The 21867-nt window shown below is 46.1% G+C and overlaps 1 protein-coding gene across 2 annotated transcripts in view; it reads right to left on the minus strand.

The window, feature by feature from the left end:
* GJC1 (gap junction protein gamma 1) overlaps positions 1–14474 on the minus strand; it is a 27984-nt gene extending 13510 nt beyond the window's left edge. Inside the window, exon 1 of one of the 2 annotated variants that reach the window (XM_032163886.2) lies at positions 14423–14474. The gene's annotated coding sequence lies outside the window, so the exon portion shown is untranslated. Of the gene's footprint in view, positions 1–13883; positions 14045–14422 lie in introns of those variants that run through there. The other variant, XM_058444867.1, reaches the window with a different exon arrangement.
* Between the last annotated feature and the right edge of the window lie 7393 nt (positions 14475–21867).

The raw sequence follows: 21867 nt of genomic DNA on the forward strand, positions 1-21867 counted from the left end.
GCTAATTTTTTTGTATTTTTAGTAGAGACGGGGTTTCGCCACCGCGCCCGGCCGAATAAAAAATCATTTCTATACTCCATCTACAAATAGAAAATGACATGGAAGCACATGTCAAGTGGTGGAGATGGGTGGAGGCCAAATACCTCAATGTCTTTTGCTAATTAGTAAAGCACCAATTTTTTATTATTTTTTTGAGGCTGGGTCTCGCTGTCACCCAGGCTGGAGTGCAGTGACATGATCTCGGCTCACTGCAACCTCCACCTCTTGGGTTCAAGTGATTCTCCCATCTCAGCCTCCTAAGTAGCTGGGGTCCAACTGATTTATATGTACTTTTATACTTAATATCTTTGTGAATATATCCTAAATGCCTTGAGTTGAGTTTATATCTATAAATTCTAGGAGGTGGTATTATTAGATCACAGGCAATGTAAATCTGCATGGTTTTTGCTTTGTACTATCATTTGATTTTCAAAAAAGGCACTAGTAATTTACAGTGCTTGGCAATGAATGTATACTTAAAACTTCACCTCCACCTCTTCAGCACTGTCATTATGCTCCTTTACTAGATGCAAAATGGCATTTCAAAATCATGTCAATTTTCATGTTTCTAAGACAGTAGGATACATTCCCCTTCATATATCCAACCCCTTTGTGGGTTATTTCCATCCTTTTACCCATTTGTCTATAGAAGGTAATCTTGATATAGTATAGACATTGATTAATTAACATTTAATATAAACATCTCAGTTTATTTTACTGACTTCCTTCAAATTTTATTATTTTTATAGAATCGTATCAATTCTTTAAAAAATTAAAAGGTTGAAAAAGTTGGCCGGGCACGGTGGCTCACGCCTGTAATCCCAGCATTTTGGGAGGCCGAGGTGGGTGGATCATGAGGTCAGGAGATCGAGACCATCCTGGCTAACAAGGTGAAACCCCATCTCTACTAAAAATACAAAAAATTAGCCGGGCGTGGTGGCGGGTGCCTGTAGTCCCAGCTACTCGGGAGGCTGAGGCAGGAGAATGGCGTGAACCCGGGAGGCGGCGCTTGCAGTGAGCTGAGATCGTGCCACTGCACTCCAGCCTGGGTGACAGAGCGACACTCCGTCTCAAAAAAAAAAAAAAAAAGAAAAGAAAAAGTTGTTTTTTTCTACAATGGCTTCTATTTTTTAAAAAGAATACTGCAATTCATGGTAGGATTCACTCACACAAAGAAAACCCAAATACTGAAGAAAATCATGTTTGCTTATATAACATTTATTAGACAAAAACCAAATGTGCTATTTTTAGTCTATTTTCCAAATAACTTAGACACAAATCTACCTTGTCTTACACTAGAAAACTGAATTTAAAAAATTAGCTGGCATCAACATGGTAATAAATTATGTAATTCTCTCTCAAATTCTTATCTCAAGAGTTTTCTATAGGTTATATCCAAACAGAATCAAATTAACACTGTGTTTTTCTGTAAAACATAATTCATAGTTTTTGTTTTTTGTTTTCTGAGACAGAGTGTCGCTCTGTCGCCCAGGCTGGAGTGCAATGGTGAAGTCTCAGCTCACTGCAACCTCCGCCTCCCAAGTTCAAGCAATTCTCCTGCCTCAGCTTCCCAAGTAGCTGGGATTACAGGCACTCGCCACCAGGCCTGGCTAATTTTTCTATTTTTAGTAGAGATGAGGTTTCACCATGTTATCCAGGCTGGTCTCGAACTCCTGACTTCAACTGATCCCTCTGCCTCGGCCTCCCAATGTGCCGGGATTACAGGCGTGAGCCACCGCGCCTGGCCGAATTAATGGGATTTTTGAAGATCAAATGTAATGAACATTATTTGAATTATTTCAGCAGGTAGATTCTAATATTAAACTCATTTTAAAGATGAGGAAATCAGGTTTAAAACTTTATAATTTGCCAGCCAGGCACAGTGGCTCACGTCTGTAATCCCAGCACTTTGGGAGGCCAAGGAGGGCGGATCACCTGAAGTCAGGAGTTCGAGACCAGCCTGACCAAGATGGAGAAACCTGCCTCTACTAAAAATACAAAATTAGCCAGGCGTGGTGGTGCATGCCTGTAATCCCAGCTACTCAGGAGGCTGAGACAGGAGAATGGCTTGAACCCGGGAAGCGGTGGTTGCAGTGAGCCGAGATCGTGCCGTTGCACTCCAGCCTGGGCAACAAGAGCAAAAGTCCGTCTCAAAAAAAAAAAACAAAAACCAAATAACTTTATTATTTGCCTAAAATCATCTACTTATTAAGTAGTGAAGCCAGAATTTGAAGTCAGACAGTCTTGCACTAGAGTTTGGGCTCTTTCTTGACCACTCGCTAGTAAAGAATTACATTACAGATGGAATTATGTACAGGTTCTATGTGACCCTAATCCCAATCTCTAGGATCAGAACTGCAAAAGAAAAGCACAAGGCCAGGCGCAGTGGCTCATGCCTGTAATCCCAGCACTTTGGGAGGCTGAGGCGGGCGGATCACCTGAAGCCAGGAGTTCGAAACCAGCCTGACCAAGATGGAGAAACCCTGTCTCTACTAAAAATACAAAATTAGCCAGGTGTTGATGGTGCAAGCCTGTAATCCTAGCTACTCGGGAGGCTGAGGCAGGAGAATCGCTTGAACTCAGGAGGCGGAGGTTGCAGTGAGCCGAGATTGTGCCATTGCACTCCAGCCTGGGCAACAAGAGTGAAACTCCATCTCAAAAAAAACCAAAAACCAAAAAACTTTATTATTTGCCTAAAATCATCTACTTATTAAGTAGCAAAGCCAGAATTTGAAGTCAGGCAGTCTTGCACTAGAGTTTGGGCTCTTTCTTAACCACTCGCTAGTAAAGAATTACATTACAGATGGAATTATATACAGGTTCTATGTGACCCTAATCCCAATCTTCAGGATCAGAACTACAAAAGAAAAGCACAAGGCCAGGCGCAGTGGCTCATGCCTGTAATCCCAGCACTTTGGGAGGCCAAGGTGGGCGGATCACCTGAAATCAGGAGTTTGAGACCAGCCTGGCTACCATGGTGAAACCCCGTCTCTACTAAAAATAGAAAAATTAGCTGGGCATGGTGGCGGGCACCTGTAATCCCAGTTACTCGGGAGGCTGAGACTGGAGAATCGCTTGAACCCAGGAGGCAGAGGTTGCAGTGAGCTGAGATTGCACCATTGCACTCCAGCCTGGGCGACAAGAGAGAAACTCTGTCTCAAAAAAGAAAAAAAAAGAAATGCACGAACACCAGAAAGAAAATACATTTCAGAGTTTAAGATCTTAAAATGTAAAATGGAATGAAAGTTTAAAAGTAAAATAAAACAAAACAAGCTTTCTTCGTAGCTGGGGAGGAAGGAATAAATGGTATCTTTGACAAAAATGATTTATTTAAGAAGGATAATTTACTTGGGCATTGATAATCGGGAGACCACAAAACGACTATTAATCCAAAAAATCATTTCTACGTATATCTTTGGAAAAGTCTCTAATAGTCTCACGTTAAAAAAAAAAAAAAAAAAAAGGCCAGGCACGGTGGCTCACATCTGTAATCCTAGCACTTTGGGAGGTTGAGGCGGGCGGATCACAAGGTCAGGAGTTCAAGACCAGCCTGGCCAACATGGTGAAACCCAGTCTCTACTAAAAATACAAAAATTAGCCAGGCCTGGGCTATTGTAATCCCAGCTACTCAGGAGGCTGAGGCAGGAGAATTGCTTCAACCTGGAAGGCGGAGGGTGCAGTGAGCCGAGATCGTACCACTGTACTCCAGCCTGGGCAAGAGAGCAAAAGAGCAAAACTCCATCTGGGGGTGTGGGGCAGGAAGAAGCTGGCCGGGCGTGGTGGCTTACTCCTGTAATACCAGCAATTTGGGAGGCTGAGATGGGCAGAACACTTCAGCTCAGGAGTTCAAGACCAGCCTGGACAACATGGCGAGACCCCATCTCTATTTAAAAAAAGAAAACAAAAAACAAAACCTCTCAAGTTTTTCAAATCAAGCACTAAAAGACCCCCCATTAACTTGTGTCCTGTTAAATTATTTTTATTATTTTACTGTGGTAGAATACACATAAAATGTACTATCTTAAGTGTACAGTTCAAGTATTAAACACATTCATAGCATTATCAACCATCACCACTACCTCCAGAATTTTTTCATCTTGTAAAACTGAAACTGTAGACCCAGAAACAGTAACTCCCCATTTCCCCTTCTCCCAGCCCCTGGCAATCACCATTCTACTTTCTCCATGGTTTTGACTACCTAATTATCTCATATAAATGGAATTATATATTTGTCTTTTTGTGTCTGGCTTATTTCACTCAGCATAATGTGTTCAAGGTTTATCCACGTTATAGCATGTGTCAGAATTTCCTTCCTTTGGCCGGGCGCGGTGGCTCATGCCTGTAATCCCAGCACTTTGGGAGGCCGAGGCGGGCAGATCATGAGGTCAGGAGACCGAGACCATCCTGGCTAACACTGTGAAACCCCCTCTCTACTAAAAATACAAAAAATTAGCCGGGCGTGGTGGCGGGCGCCTGTAGTCCCAGCTACTCAGGAGGCTGAAGAAGGAGAACAGCGTGAACCCGGGAGGCAGAGCTTGCAGTGAGCTGAGATCGCGCCATGCACTCCAGCCTGGGCGACAGAGCGAGACTCTGTCTCAAAAATAAATAAATAAATAAAAAGACTTTCCTTCCTTTTTAAGGCTGAATAAGATATTCCATAGTATGTACATACCACGTTTTGTTTATCCATTCATCTGTTGACAGACAGCTGGGTTGTCTACAACTTTGGCCACTGTGAATAATGCTGTTATGAACACGGGTGTACAAATCATTCAATTCGTTTTTTTGTTTTGTTTTGTTTTGTTTTGTTTTTTTGAGGCAGAATCTTGCCTCGTCACCCAGGCTGTAGTGCAGTGGCATGATCTCGGCTCAATGCAACCTCCGCCTCCCAGGTTCAAGTGATTCTCCTGCCTCAGCCTCCCAAGTAGCCAGGATTATAGGCATGCGCCACCACACCTGGCTGATTATTCAGTTCTTTTGTTTTAATATCCAGAAGTGGAATTGCTCCATCATATGGGAATTTTTAATTGGTTGAGGAACATTATCCTGTTTTCCACCGTGGCTAATTTTTTTGCATTTTTAGTAGAAGCAGGGTTTCACCTTGTTGGCCAGGCTGGTCTCGAACTCCTGACCTCAGGTGATCCGTCTGCCTCAGCCTCCCAAAATGCTGGGATTACAGGCGTGAGCCACTGCGCCTGGGTGAAAAGTGATTCTTAACCTTGAATTTTGTGAAACTAAGCAAGCAATGGACTAGAAGGCAAGAGATTCTAATCCCAGAATGTAATCCATGCACTTCAGGAATAAGTTCTTTCCATATCCTAATTTCTGAAACAAATGAAGAATATCAAGTTAGATGATTTCTAAAATCTCTTCCATTAACATTTGATGAAAACTATCTGAGTAAAATTCACCAAACTGACAAATTATGTGGAACTCAAAAGTCTAGGGATAGGAAAAAAGTAAAGTAACAGCAGTAAAATTAAACAATGTAACAAGATGTCAAAATTTTAAAAAGGCACTTCCCAAACGATCATTTCAGAAAATTTGCTGTTGGACTAAACTAAAAAATTTCAATATTGACTCACTGCAATGCCAAAGTAGGTATTAACAATCTAGGCATCCCAGCTCATGAGCTGAGCAATCCACTAAGAATCGTGCTAGTGACTCATACCCCTGAACGCGACTGCTTTATGTGCAGAGACCAGGAATCAATTAAAGGGTTTACAATGAAGTGTTGTTTAACTGGAACGTTTTAAGTGGAAGTTAATTCCACATGAGTGATAATAGATGTTTAATAACTAGCTAGTGACAATTTCTAAGCAAAAGCATTACAGCAGCTAAGTAGCAAATAGTAATCTATGTGCTACAAACATGAAAACAACTTGTTTTCAAAAGAGCTCTTGGCTATGAATATTTGAAAAACCTAAAATATAATTTGTGGTGAATCAAATTATAAAACCTCATGGAGAGAGAGTAGTTTGAGATCTTGGCTGTATCAACCAATGAGGAAACAAAAGGCACCATTGTGGGTTGAAGTGCCAATTTTCGCTGGCAAAAAGCCATTCTATTTGAATGTAAGAGCCTTCAGGAACCAGCTGGAGAAGTATGAGGAACCTGGGATAGGGATAATATATTCATTCACAACATATCCTAAGTGGAATTGTCTTCATGCAAAGAGGACGATATTGGAACATTTGTCCAAAACAGCCTAAGATTAGGTCAAACCAACTGTTCCGAACAATGCTCAGTCTAGAAAAACGAACATGACTACGACAAAAATAAACGTATGATTTTCCAATATGACTATGTTTACAATACAAAATTTCTTTTAAAAAACCCAACCCATACCATCATCGGCTGGGTGCGGTGGCTCATGCCTGTAATCCCAGCACTTTGGGAGGCTGAGGCAGGCGGATCACCTGAGGTCAGGAGTTTGAGACCAGCCTGACCAACATTGGCGAAATCCTGTCTCTACTAAAAATACAAAATTAGCGGGCGTGGTGGCGCATGCCTGTAATCCCAGCTACTCGGAAGGCTGATGCAGGAGAATCACTTGAACCTGGGAGGTGGAGGTTGCAGTCAGCCAAGATCGCGCCATTGCACTCCAGCCTGGGCAACAAGAGGGGAAACTCCGTCTCAAAAAAAAAAAAAACAAACAAAAAAAAACAACACCCGTACCATCATACACCAATAGTGTCATCTGGTACAACTTTTCTGGAAGGCATCTTGGCAATAGTTATCAAGAACTTTAAAGTGCTTAAATCCTTTGATCAATAATTCCACATTTAGTAATTTGCCCTAAACAAATACAGGGCATTTATTATAAGAAACATATAATTAGGCCGGGTGTGTGGCTCACACCTGTAATCCTAGCACTTTGGGAGGCCGAGGCAGGTGGATCACGAGGTCAGGAGATCAAGACCATCCTGGCTAACACTGTGAAACCCTGTCTCTGCTGAAAATACAAAAAATTAGCCGGGCGTGGTGGCAGGCGCCTGTAGTTCCAGCTATTTGGGAGGCTGAGCTTGCAGTGAGACGAGATCGTGCCACTGCACTCCAGCCTGGGTGACAGAGCAAGACTGCGTTTCAAAAAAAAAAAAAAAAAGAAACATATAATTTATGGTATAATCTCCATAATGGAATATTGTACAACCATTATGGGGGGAATTGGGAGGGAGTAACTGCTAATGGGTATCAGGTTTGTTTCTGACGGAATAAAAATATTCTAAAATATTCTAAAATTACGGTGTGTTGGCTCACGCCTATAATCCCAGCACTTTGGGAGGCCGAGGTGGGTGGATCACTTGAGGTCAGGAGTTCAAGACCAACCTGGTCAACGTGCTGAAACCCCATCTCTACTAAAAATATAAAAAATTAGCTGGGCGTGGTGGCAGGCACCTGTAATCTCAGCTACTGGGGAGGCTGAGGCAGGAGAATCGCCTGAAACCGGGAGGCAGAGGCTCCAGTGAACCAAGATCATGCCATTGCACTCCAGCCTGGGCAACAAGAGCAAAACTCCATTTCAAAAAACAAAAGAGTCCGGCCTCAGCAAATTGTGTGATAGAGCCACTTAATAAAATAGAGTACACTGAAGAAAGTCTAGGTGTGGGGCCAAGATGAAAAGCTCACTTTGGACAACGCAATTCAAATTACCTCCTCTGAGTATCTCTGTGGAGATGTTGAACAGGCAGCCAGGATAAAAAAAGAGGTCCGGCTACAGATAAAAATGTGGCAGTATTCAAAATATATATGGTAACCGAAGCCACAGAATGGATAATTTCTGGAAGGAAAATTTTGAATCCAAATAAACACCTACTCTGGATGGGCAATTAGGAATTCCAAGTCCAAGAATGACTCAAGGGGAATTCCTAAAAATAGAGTCCAGCTCTAATTTACTTTGAACGTTCCCAAAAGGAATGTTATAACTCATTAGTTAATAATAAATTAAGCCAAAACTGATAAATACTACAAACATGTGAATGAAAATAATCTCTATAACTATTTGGGGGTTGAATATAGTTTAGAGATTAGTTGAATATAGTTTAGAGATTAGAGGATAAGAATAGGGGTGTGTGAAGTTTATCCCATTTATATACAGGAAAAACATCAAAACTTACTCTGAAACCCTATGCATTTCTTTCCCTTTTTTTTTTTTTTTTTTTTTTTTTTAAGATGGAGTCTTGCTCTGTTACCAGGCTTCAGTGCAGTGTGTGATCTTGGCTTACTGCAAACTCCACCTCCCGGGTTCAAGTGATTCTCCTGTCTCAGTCTCCCGAGTAGCTGGGACTACAGGTGTGTGCCACCAGGCCCAGCTAATTTTTGTATTTTTAGTAGAGACGGGGTTTCACGGTGTTAGCTAGGATGATCTCAAGCTCCTGATCTCATGAGCTGCCCACTTTGGCCTCCCAAAGTGATGGGATTACAAGGCGTGAGCCACTGTGCCTGGCCCTCTTTTCTTTTTTCGAGATGGAGTCTTGCTCTGTTGCCAGGCTGGAGTGCAGTGGCACAATCTCAGCTCACTGCAACCTCTGCCTCCCGGGTTCAAGCGATTCCCCTGCCTCAGCCTCCAGAGTAGTTGGGATTACAGGTGCGTGCCACTATGCCCGGCTAATTTTTTGTATTTTAGTAGAGACAGGGTTTCACCATGTAGGCCAGGATGGTCTCGAACTCCTGACCTTGTGTTCCGCCTGCCTCGGCCTACCAAAGTGCTGGGATTACAGGTGTGAGCCACCGCACCCGGCCTCTTTTCTTTTTTCAAATGGAGATTGTCCCACTCTGTTGACCAGGGTGGAGTGCATCGTGTGATGACAACTCACTGTAGCCTTCAACTTCTGGGCTCAAAAAATCCTCCTGCCTCATCCTCCTGAGTAGCTGAAACCACAGGTGTACACCACCACATCCAGCTAACTTTCAAATTACTTTTTGCAGAGACAGGACCCTCACTATGTTGCCCAGGGTGGTCTCAAACTCCTGGGCTCAAGGTATCCTCTAGCCTCAGCCTCCGAAAGTGCTCGGATTACATGTGTGCCACTGCACTCCAGAATGGGTGACAGAGTGAGGCTCTGTCTCAAAAATAATAATAATAATAAAATAAATAAAATAAAATCAGTCAAATTAGCCAGGCGTGGCAGCATGCGCCTGTAGTCCCAATTACTTGGGAGGCTGAGGCAGGAGAATTGCTTGAACCTGGGAGGCAGAGGTTGCAGTGAGCCGAGATCGCACCACTGCAACTCCAGCCTGGATGCCAGAATGACACTGTTGTCTTAAAAAAAAAAAAAAATTAGTCAAGTGCAATAGTGAGAAGGGGGGAAAGAAAGAGTCCAACTATTTTTTTTAATCAAGTGCTTATATGTTTTGGGGAAGAAAAAAAAAAAAACGTTGGGAGCCAGGTGCCTTGGCCTGTAATCCCCATATTTGAGAGGCCAAGAGGACTACTTGAGCCCAGGAGGTCAAGACCAGCCTGGGTAACAAAACAAGACCTTGTCACTTACAAAAAAAAATTTTTAATTAACTGGGCGTGGTGGCGGTGTGGGCCTGTGGTCACAGCTACTAGGGATGCTGCGGTGGAAGAATCGCTTGAGAGCACCACTACACTTTAGCCTGAGCTACAGAACAAGACTCTGTCTCAATTACAAAAAAAAAGGCTGGGCACAGTGGCTCACACCTGTAATCCCAGCACTTTGGGAGACCGAGGCAGGTGGATCACCTGAGGTCAGGAGACCAGCCTGACCAACATGGAGAAACCCCGTCTCTACTAATACAAAATTAGCCGGGCATGGTGGTGCATGCCTGTAATCCCAGCTACTTGGGAGGCTGAGGCAAGAGAATCTTGAACCTGGGGGGCAGAGGTTGCGGTGAGCCGAGATCGCGCCACTGCACTCCAGCCTGGGCAACAGGAGCAAAACTCCGTCTCAAAAAAATAAAAAGGGCCAGACACAGTGGGTCACGCCTGTAATCCCGGCACTTTGAGAGGCTGAGGTGACCTGAGGTCAGGAGTTCAAGACCAGCCTAGCCAACATGGTGAAACCCTTTCTCTACTAAAAATACAAAAATCAGCTGGGCATGGTGGTGCACGCCTATAATCCCAGCTTCTCTCGAGGCTGAGGCAGGAGAATTGCTTGAACCTGGGAGGCGGAGGTTGCAATGAGCCAAGATCGTGCCACTGCACTCCACTGTGGGTGAGAGTGAGACTCAGTCTCAAAAGAAAAAAAAAAAAAAGTTGAATGACTTAACGGGCACCAGAAAGCTTTTGTCCAGATTGTGCTGGTATCACATGCAATATAGCCTCAAAGAACAAAGTTTCAACTGAGAGCTGGAGAAGAATTCATTTGCCAGAATACTTCATTTCTTTCTTTTTGAGACAGAGTCTCGCTCTCTCGCCCAGGCTGTAGAGCAGCGATGCGATCTCGGCTAACTGCAACCTCCACCTCCCAGGTTCAAGCCATTCTCCTGCCTCAGCCTCCCGAGTAGCTGGGATTACAGACGCCTGCCACCACGCCCAGCTAATTTTTTGTATTTTTAGTAGAGATGGGGTTTCACCATGTTGGCCAGGCTGGTCTTGAACTCCTGACCTCAGGTGATCCACCCACCTCGGCCTCCCAAAGTGCTGGGATTATAAGCATGAGCCACCACTCCTGGCCCCATTTCATTTCTTTAGAAGTAAAATGCTGACCATGGCTAACACGATGGTCTCTACTACAAATACAAAAAATTAGCCGGACATGGTGGTGGATGCCTGTAGTCCCAGTTACTCAGGAGGCTGAGGCAGGACAATGGCATGAACCCAGGAGGTGGAGCTTGTGGTGAGCAGAGATCACACCACTGCACTCCAGCCTGGGCAACAGAGCGAGACTCCGTCTCAAAAAAAAAAAAAAAAAAGTAAAATGCTATCTGCAAAGAGATCATCATATCCTTGTTTTAGGAAAACTCTTTGGGCAACATATTCCACAGATCTGAAAGACAAACCTTTATTGCCAAGGAGTGCTCTCAGCCAACTACAGTACTTGTAAAATTCAAGAATGTATAACTGTATGCCAGCCAGTACTAACAGGTCATTCACTCTTTAGAGTTGCAGAAAATAGCAATGCTCAAATGCCCAGCTAGTTTTTTGTATTTAAAATTTTTTGTATTAAATCTTAAAAAATATTTTAAAAAATACATTTTACTAGGTTCTTATTTCAACACAAGCTGAACTCATCAGCTGTAGTATAGTAGTATGTTGAAAAACAACTGTTGCCACTCAGCTGATATTAACAGCTCAGAACTGTTTTCTATGTCTAAATTTCCGGTTAATGATATCAGCCAAAATCTATCTTCTCATACCTATTCTCAAAGGAATGGTCTTACAAAAATAATAATCTGGTCGAGTGCGGTGGCTCACGCCTGTAATCCCAGCACTTTGGGAGGCAGAGGCAGGTGGATCACCTAGGGTCAAGAGTTGGAGACCAGCCTGACCAACATGGTGAAACCCCATCTCTACTAAAAAATACAAAATTAGCTGGGCATGGTGGGGCATTCCTGTAATCCCAGCTACTTGGGAGGCTGAGACACGAGAATCGCTTGAACCCGGGAGGCAGAGGTTGCAGTGAGACAAGATAGCACCGTTGCAGTGAGACAAGATAGCACCATTGCACTCCAGCCTGGACAACAAGAGCTAAATTCCATCTCAAAAAAAAAAAAAAAATCCTACTTTTTCTTTGCCTAAATTTTTATCAAATATTTTGAACAGGAGCCACATGTATTTCTACATTACAAGAAAAGCCTAAGTTCAGAAATAAGTAATCATACTCCCTAGTCAAACTTAACTATAGGAAGGAAGGACAGGACAGGACAGGAAAGGAGGGGAAAAAAGAAATTAGCTGGGTATACTCAGGAGGCTGAGGCAGGAGGATGGCTGGAGCCCATAAATTTGAGGCTGCAGTGTACTATGACAGCCTGGGCAACATAGCAATGTCTTTGGAAAAAAAAAAAAGGATGGCCGGGCGCGGTGGCTCACGCCTGTAAATCCCAGGCTGAAGCGGGCGGATCACGAGGTCAGGAGATCGAGACCATCCTGGCTAACATGATGAAACCCCATCTCTGCCAAAAATACAAAAAAAAAATTAGCCGGGCATGGTGGCGGGTGCCTGCAGTCCCAGCCACTGCACTCTAGCCTGGGCGACAGAGCAAGACTCCATCTCAAAAAAAAAGGAAAAGAAAAAAGAACACACCTCACCAATTTTGAAAGGTGAACAAACAGCAAATAAAGCAATAGTTTTTTGGAACTCATCACTTTGTATTGAATTAGAAACAAACACTAAGCATTTGTTAAGAGAATGATACTCTGGATTTAAATTATATATCCTGTATTCTAAGATGCTCATTACTGAATTGATAGGCAAGCCTGGACCTGGGGGGAAGTGGACTAATCAGAAACAGAACCCTGCATTCTTTCCCTTTGGCTGACTTATACAAATATAAGAATAAAATTTAACTGACAAAAGATAACAGCATTTATAAGTAAGATTGTTATGTTGGAGATACGTTAACTTAAGTCCTTTGGATTAAAGGCTAAAACTCAATTTTACCTTCATGAATTGATTAGAGAGAAAATTACCAGGTCCTTTGCTCCTTTTTAAAGAGAACTGTGGTGGCTACCTGGTAGAAAACAATTCTTAAGTCACACAACCTCAAAAGTTAAAAGTGCTGGCTTTTGAAGAGGTTGTTTGAAATGCTTTGGAAAAATGCACAACAGTTTAAGTAGTAAATAATATTAAGCCATTACAAATCAGGACAAATATTAACAGACCTTCCATATAACTTCTATGTATCTCTTCAATACGCCCTTTGCCGACAGCACTCTGGGCACAAAAATCTGGGGAAAACTAAGATCTGTTTATTGGAGCTTTTTACCTTCTACCCAGAAAAGTTAGTTCGTGTTTCTTTAATTCTGCTATTACACAGTACTTAAGACATTCAAAGCAACTGCAGTGATACAACTCTATACTAAGTTTTTTTTTAAATCAATAAACTTAACCCACAACTCACAATATTTTAATCAGGAGCTCTGGAAGTAAGGGTATTTTTCTGTTTTTTTTCCATACCCTCTGAGGTTGAAATTTTTTTGCTCTTTTACTCTGAATAATACCTAAACCCTCTCTAGGGAGAGAAATATTTTATTCCTAAATGACATTATTAACGCATTTTTCTACAGATATTAACGTACTGGAGATATGCTGTTTCCTGCTTATCAGGAAATTAAAATCCCTTTCATTTATGTAGTTTGATTTTTTATAGCACTTTCACATATATTCACTTGAACGTGTACACGATACAAACATATAACAAATTTAGACTTATCAGGCATACAAGATAACCCTCAGCCTGAACTTATTCAAACTTAACTTACTCGATTTCACATCGTCTTGATGCTAACAAAATTAAGCATGAGCATAATGAAATCGGTATCACTGCCAGTTCTCAATGAACAAAAAGAAAACCAAATTCGCCCACTTCGCAAAGGAAAAGTACTCCCAATCGGACAATCGCAAAAAAAAGAAAAAAATCTAAACCATACATTCACATACATCTTTTCAACTCAGAGCTCCAAACGCAGCCGCCCACAATCACAGCGGTAGCGCCTACTCTTAATTTTGAAGCTAGAGACTTAAGGAAACACACACACACACACACACACACACACACACACACACACACACACACACACACAAAACAGTTCTCTAAAGTTTGACAAAGTGGGGGAAAAGTCATTTTAAGTAAAGACAACGAGTTAATCAGGAGGCGATGAGCCCTGTCCTTCCGCCCCGCTTTCCCGCTTCCAGCCGTCCAACGAACCCTCCTCTAACCCCCGGGAGGCAGGAGTTCCAGCGCGGAGATGCAGAAAGCCTCAGACGAGCCCGCACGCCGCCTGAAACGCAGGGACCGAGGTCGGGAAGACAAAGAGCAGCCCGCGAAGAGCCCGGGCGGCGAGGGGCGGCCCGGCTCCGCCCTGCGCCCCTAACTGCCCGGGTAGTTGTCGGCACCGCCGGGGCGCCGCCGAGTGCGCGCCGCTTCTGCCCGGGCTCCCCGACCGTCCGCCGACACCTCCGCGGCCCAGGACACCCCCGAGCCGTTTCCCTCCCGATTTGGGAGCCGCACGCCTGTGGACAAAGAGGGAGGGTGCGCCGGGGGCAGTGGCAGGACGCGGGCCGGCGACGCCCCTCCGGACTCGGCGGGAACCCCTCGGCGGCGCCCCCCTCCTCCCCCCGCTCCGGCCGCGCTCCTACCCGGACCTCCGGAGGTCGTCCTAGGCCCCTCTCTGGGATCCCCACGAGTTCTCCCGCCTCCCCCTGGGACCCCGCCCCTGGCTCGCTTCTCCTCAGCCGGCCCTGCGGCCGCCCCTCACCCGGCGGCGGGTTCCCCCGGAGCCGCCTCCTCCGCCGGGCCTCGGCCCGTCCCGCCGGTCGCGGCCTCATGTGTCCAGCGTCGCCATCGCCTTCACCCTCGCCTCTCCTCCACCTCCTCCGCCGCTGCTGCCTTCGCCTCAGTCTCCAGCCGAGGCAGAAGCCGCTCCCGCCGCCGCCGCCGCCGCCGCCTCCCTCTCCCGCTCCCGCCGCCGCGACCCGCGGGAAGGCGCCTGCGCACTGCGCGCTGCGGTGGGGGCGGGGGCGTCCCGCCGCGGCCCGGGAGCGGGGGGCACGCGGCACGTGGCGCTCGAGTGGGAGGGGGCGCCCCGGGACGCGCGGGAAGCTACGCGAGCGCCAACTTTCCGCGGTCGAGTCCTTGCCGCGCTCTCGGATAGTCCGGGACGCGGCGGAGGCGCGGCGCGCGTAGGAGTCACCCGCGTGGAGTCTGGACCCCGGGTGGGCGCAGACTTCGCTCCGGACAGTTCATTCCTCCAAGCTGATTTTCGGGCGAGAGTCCCCTGCCAGCCGCGCCTCAGTATGAGCGAGCCGCTAACGGCGCCGTGGGTTCTCGCCTTACCTGGGTATCCTGGGTTGGTTTAGCGGGCCCAGAGTTGTCTTCTGCGCGCTCCGCCGAGGCCTTGGTCCATTGTAGCACGGGATGCTAATGTCTCCTCCTAGGTTCTGCTCTACAATTCCTCGAGGATCTGGCGGGCCCTGCGTGGATCTAGCTACCCTAGCGTCTTTGAGTCGGGGCTCTTAGCAGTGCTCTAGATACTTTTCAGGTCCTGAACTTCTCGGATTAGCAAGACCCTAATAGGCTATTTCCTCTTAACTCTTTGCATCCCAGCAGGATCCCATTCAGAGGACTTGGGAAAATTTTTCATGCATAGGAATCCCCAGTTTTAAAATGCCCAGTAGGAAACCGAAAATTCTCCAAATGCTTTAAGTAGAGTGATACTTTGGGTAATAAAGGAAGGCTTAGTAAAGAGATGGGCCACCTCTGGAATTATCTCATCTGAGCATCAGAATGCCGATGGATAGGCTTTTATTATTTTGCCCTTTCGACCAGAGGGGAAATTAAGCGCTAACAAGTGAGGTTACTTGCTGCAAGTCAAACTCCCCCACCCAAAGCCAAGCCCTAAGGGGTAGCCCCACAGTGGAAAACTTGAAGGCTAGGCATCTAATGCACTGACCAGTTTTGTGTGGCCAGTATGTTTTCCAAAAATATGAATTAGTTACCAAAATATTAAAATCCAGATTTCTGGCCTCCCTAAAAAGTCAAAACGTGCTTACTTTGAGCTTCTCTTTTCACATGGCAGCTCCTCTTGAGTCACCTTGTCCGGGTAGACAGTGTCCCCACTCAGCTGCTTAAATCATTTCATGACCTGCTTGGCCTCGGAGCATTTAAGTACTTCTCCCTGTGATTGCTGTAGTCTGTCCCCACGCCTTATCACATTGCCTCTCTACAGATGTATTTAAAATGACAAGTGTGGGATGGGCGCGGTGGCTCACGCCTGTAATTCCAGCACTTAGGGAGGCCTAGGCAGGCGGATTGCTTGAGCCCAGGGGTTCCAGACCAACCTGGGCAATATGGCAAAACCCTCATCTCTACAAAAAATACAAAAATTAGCTGGGTGTGGTGACGCGCACCTGTGATCCTAGCTACTCCAAGCATGAGGTGGGAGGATCGCTTGAGCCCGGGAGGTCAAGGCTGCAGTAAGCTGAGATCGCGCCACTGCACTCCAGCCTGAGCGACAGAGTGAGACCCTGTCTCAAAAAAATAAGTGAAAAAAATAAAATGACCAGGGTGAAAACTCTGAAAATACCTGGAAATAATAAATAACATGTAACTAAAATAACACAGGAAACATCATTGTACCTGTTGAATAAAATATTAAAATTCTCACAGCCTGCAACTGTAAACTAGTACAAATAACTTTTTTTTTTTTTTTTTTGAGGGAGAGTCTCGCTCTATCGCCAGGGTGGAGTGCAGTGGCGCCATCTAGGCTCACTGCAAGCTCCACCTCCCCGGTTCAAGCGATTCTCCTGCCTCAGCCTCCTGAGTGGCTACAGGCGCGCGCAACCACGCCCAGCTAATTTTTGTATTTTTAGTAGAGACAGGGTTTCACTATGTTGGCCAGGATGGTCTCGATCTCCTGCCCTTGTGATCTGCCCGCCTAGGCCTCCCAAAGTGCTGGGATTACAGGCATGAGCCACCGTGCCCGGCCTAAATCACTTTGTTGTTGCTTTTGCAACAGAGTCTCACTCTGTTGCCCAGGCTGGAGTGCAGTAGGGTGATCTCGGCTCACTGCGATGTCCGCCTCCCAGGTTCAAAAGATTCTACTACCTCAGCCTCTGGAGTAGCTGGGAATACAGGCGCCCCGCCACCATGCCTGGCTAATTTTTGTATTTTTAGTAGAAACGGGGTTTCACCATGTTGGCCAGGCTGGTCTCGAATCCTGACCTCAAGTGATCTGCCCGCCTTGGCCTCCCAAAGAGCTGGGATTACAGACATGAGCCACCGCGCCCAGCGGACTTTGCAAAACTGGCAATATCTACTGTTGAGGCTCAGAAAATGATATCCCAGGGCGTGGTGGCTGTAGTCCCAGCTACTCAGGAAACTGCAGTGGGCTATGATTATGCCACTACACTCCAGCCTGGAAGACAGAGCCAGACTCCGCCTCTTTAAAACAGAAAGAAAGAAAACAATATCCCAAAGTATGGAGCTTTGGCATGCTGAGTGCTTTGAACTAAAGGAGATTGGAAGGCCTCAGAAGCAAAGTCTCTCTCTGACCTTCTCCTGCCCTCCTGTCTCCCGCCCCTTTCTCCCCTGAAGCGAGTCATAGAAATAAAAATTCCTCTTCCCTAAGGCAGGTGATAGAAACTAGAACCCCTCTCCCCCAAAGCAAGCCATAAAACCAGAAAGGTCACTCTCCCCCTTCTCTTTTCCCCCTTGAAGACCCTCATTCCAGAGGAACCAGGAAGGAATACCCTGGAGGAAGGAATGTTACACTGGAAAGCCAAGAAGAATTTGAACCGACAAGCCTTGTTGGGTTCCCCGCTCAGTCTGTTAAATTAGATCATACCCCTTTTGTCTGATCACATTCTGCTTGTCCATTCTGCATTGAACCTAAGCATAAAAACCGACAATTGTCCTTGGGTATTGAGGGTTTGTGTGTGTGTGTGTGAGAGAGAGAGAGAGAGAGACAGGGTCTCTCTCCATTGCCCAGGCTGGAGTGCAGTGGCATGATCTTGGCTCACTGCAACCTCCGCCTCCCAGGTTCAACTGATTCTCATGCCTCAGCCTCTCAAGCAGCTGGGACTACAGGCGCACACCACCACGCCCGGCTAATTTTTTTTGTATTTTTAGTAGAGACTGGTTTTCACTATGTTGGCGAGGCTGGTCTTGAACTCCTGACCTCATGATCCACCTGCCTTGGCCCCCCAAAGTGCTGGGATTACAGGTGTGAGCCACCACACTCGGCCCTTTGAGGTCTTCATTTCCGAAGGCTCTTGTGTTACATAAAACTTTGGTTAAATAACTTGGTTATGCCCTTCTCTTGTTAATCTGGCTTTTGTTACAGGAGTGTCAGCTGTGATCCTTATGATGGGTGAGGAAATGTATCACACCTTTCTGCCACTACACTACTGAAGCTGAACCTATGAATACACTATGACTTTGGAATTCCATGGCAATTCCACAAAAATGTGTACAAATGTTCACCAAAATACTTGTACTAGAGTATTCATAGCAGCACTATTTATAATACGTCAAAAAACTAGAAACTACCCAAAATGCCTGTCAACCGTAGAATGGCTAGATAAACTGTGTTACATTCACCTAATAGTACATTATACTGCAATGAAAATGAATAATCTACATTTACACACAAGATGGATCTCACAAAAGTTTCCATTTACAAAAACTTCAAAAACAGACAAAACTGGCCAGGTGCTGTGGCTCACGCCTGTTATCTCAGCGCTTAGGGAGGCCAAGGTGGGCAGATCACTTGAGCTCAGTAGTTCAAGACCAGCCTTGGCAACATGGCAAAACCTTACCTCTACAAAAAGTACAAAAATTAGCCAGGCATGGTGGCACGTGCCTGGAGTCTCAGCTACTCCAGAGGCTGAGGTGGTGAGGTGGGAAGATCACTTGAACCTGGGGAAGTTAAGGCTGCAGTGAGCTGTGATTGCGCCACTGAACCACTGCACCACTGCACTCCAGCCTGGGTGACAGAGCAAGACAGTGTTTAAAAAAAAAAAAACCACAAGCAAAACTAATCCATGCCATTAGAAGTAGGGCCAGGTGCAGTGGCTCACGCTTGTAATCCAAGCACTCTGGGAGGCCGAGGCGACCAGATCACCTAAGGTCAGGAGTTCGAGACCAGCCTGGCTAACATGGTGAAAACCCATTTCTACTAAAAATACGAAAAATTAGATGGGCGTGGTGGCGCACGCCTGTAATCCCAGCTACTCAGGAGGCTGAGGCAGGAGAATTGCTTGAACCTGGGAGGCAGAGGTTGCAGTGAGCTGAGATCGTGCCATTGCACTCCAGCTTGGGGCAACAAGAGCGAAACTCAAAAAGAAAAAAAAAAAAGAAGAAGTAAGGCGCAGTGGCTCACGCCTATAATCCCCAGCACTAAACGCCATCTCTACTAAAAATACAAAAATTAGCTGGGCGTGGTGGCACATGCCTGTAATCCCAGCTACTCAGGAGGCTGAGAAGAGAATTGCTTGAACCAGGGAGTCGGAGGTTGCAGTGAGCGGAGATTGTGCCACTGCACTCCAGCCTGGGTATAGAGCAAGGCTGCGTCTCAAAAAAAGAAGTAAGGCCAGTGGGCTGAGTGCAGTGGCTCACGCCTATGATCCCAGCACTTTGGGAGGGTGGGGCAGGTAGATCACCTGAGGTCAGAAGTTTGAGACCAGCCTGGCTAACATGGTGAAACCCCATTTCTACTAAAAATACAAAAAATTAGCTGGGTGTGGTGGTGTGAGCCTGTAATCCCTGCTACTTGGGAGGCTGAGTTGGAGGTTGCAGTGAGCCGAGATTGCGCCACTGCACTCCAGCCTGGGGACAGAGCAAGACTTGGTCTCAAAAAAAAAAAAATTAGAAGTAAGGATAGTAGACTGGGCGCAGTGCCTCACACCTGTAATCCCAGCATTTTGGGAGGACGAGGCAGGTGGATCACCTGAGGTCAGGAGTTCGAGACCAGCCTGACCAATCTGGTGAAACTCTGTCTCTACTAAAAATACAAAAATTAGCTGGGCATGGTGGCATGCACCAGTGAGAACTGCTTGAACCCAGGAGGCGGAGGTTGCAGTGAGCCAAGCTCCCACCACTGCACTCCAGCCTGGGTGACAGAGCAAGACTCTGTCTCGAAAAAAAAAAAAAAAAAAAGAAGGAAGGATAGTGGTTACTTGGCAGGCAGGATAGTTACTGGAAAGGAGCATGAGGGGTTTTTGAGGGGCTGGCCCTGTTCTGTTGAAACTGCCTTTGCAAAAATCATGACAGTGAGAAAAATCTGACACAGGCTGGGGATGGTGGCTCATTTTGGGAGGCTGAGGTGGCGGATCACCTAAGGTCAGGAGTTCGAGACCAGCCTGGACAACATGGTGAAACCCTGTCTCTACTAAAAATACAAAAAAAGGCCGGGTGCAGTGGCTCACGCCTGTAATCCCAGCACTTTGGGAGGCTGAGGCAGGTGGATCACCTGAGGTCAGGAGTTCGAGGGTGCAGTGGCTCACGCCTGTAATCCCAGCACTTTGGGAGGCTGAGGCAGGTGGATCACCTGAGGTCAGGAGTTCGAGACCAGCCTGGCCAACATGGTGAAACCCCATCTCTACTAAAAATACAAAAAATTAGCCGGGCATGGTGGTGGGCGCCTGTGATCTCAGCTACTCGGGAGGCCGAGGCAGGAGAATTGCTTGAACCCAGGAGGTGGAGGTTGCAGTGAGCCAAGATTGCGCCATTGCACTCCAGCCTGGGTGACAGAGCAAGACTCTGTCTTAAATAAATAAAATAAAATAAAATAAAATAAAATAAAATAAAATAAAATAAAATAAAATAAAATAAAATAGAAGTAGCCAGGAGTGGTTGCACATGCCTGTAATCCCAGCTACTTGGCACGAGAGTCGCTTGAACCCAGGAGGCGGAGGTTGCAATGAGCAAAGATCTCGCCACTGCACTCTAGCCTGGGCAAGAGAGAGAGACTGTCTCAAAAAACAACAACAAAAAGAAAAATCTGACACAGGAAAATTACAGCAGTGAAAGAGATCTGACCTAACCGACTCCATCTTACTTTTAACCTCCAAGCTGCCCTTGTTCATTCCTGGGAATAGGCTGACTTCTCCATGGGACGAACTGACTTTATAATTTAATTTGGAAACAAAGATGATAACAGTTCCTTCCCAAAATAAATCCCCTCTGCCTGGGGACCACAATGCCTTTGTAAAACTAGCAAATCAGCTATAAGATTATAAATTAGGGGCCAGGCCGGTGGCTCACACCTGTAGTCGGAGCACTTCGGGAGGCCGAGGCAGTTGGATCACCTGAGGTCAGGAGTTCAAGACCAGCCTGACCAAAATGGAGAAACCCTGCCTCTACTGAAAATACAAAAAAAATTAGCTGGGCATGGTGGTGCATGCGTATAATCCCAGCTACCCGGGAGGCTGAGGCAGGAGAATCGACTGAACCCAGGAAGCAGAGGTTGCCCAGATCGCATCATTGCACTCCAGCCTGGGCAACAAGAGTGAAACTCCATCTTAAAAAAAAAAAAAAAAAAAAAAGATTAGAAATTAGGGCTCAAGAGTCATGCAGCCAGAGGCCATAAGATTCCTAACCTCAGCCAGGCATGGTGGCTCACGCCTGTAATCCCAGCACTTTGGGAGGCCGAGGTGGGTGGATCACGAGGTCAGGAGATCGAGACCATCCTGGCTAACAAGGTGAAACCCCGTCTCTACTAAAAATACAAAAAATTAGCCGGGCATGGTGGCGGGCGCCTGTGGTCCCAGCTACTCGGGAGGCTGAGGCAGGAGAATGGTGTGAACCCGGGAGGTGGAGCTTGCCATGAGCCAAGATGGCACCACTGCACTCCAGCCTGGGTGACAGAGCGAGACTCTGTCTCAAAAAAAAAAAAAAAAAAAAAAATCCTGAGATTGGTATGAGATATTTTTTCAGATCCTGCATTCTGAGGCACCAGCTGGTGCCACCCAGATCAGTAAACTGGCTCAACTAGTTCTGGATGCCACCCAGGAATGGAAGACAGCTTCAACCCCCTATGATTTCATCCCCAACCCAACCATCAGCATTCCCCACTCCCTAGACCCCTGCCCACCAAATTATCCTTAAAAAACCCTAGTCTCTGAATTTTGGGGGAGACTGATTCGAGTAATAAACTCCAGTCTCTCGTGTAGCCACCTCTACATTCATTAAACTCTTTCTCTA

The sequence above is a fragment of the Hylobates moloch genome, unplaced genomic scaffold (genome assembly GCF_009828535.3).
Source record: "Hylobates moloch isolate HMO894 unplaced genomic scaffold, HMol_V3 SCAFFOLD_10, whole genome shotgun sequence".
Lineage (NCBI taxonomy): Eukaryota > Metazoa > Chordata > Mammalia > Primates > Hylobatidae > Hylobates > Hylobates moloch.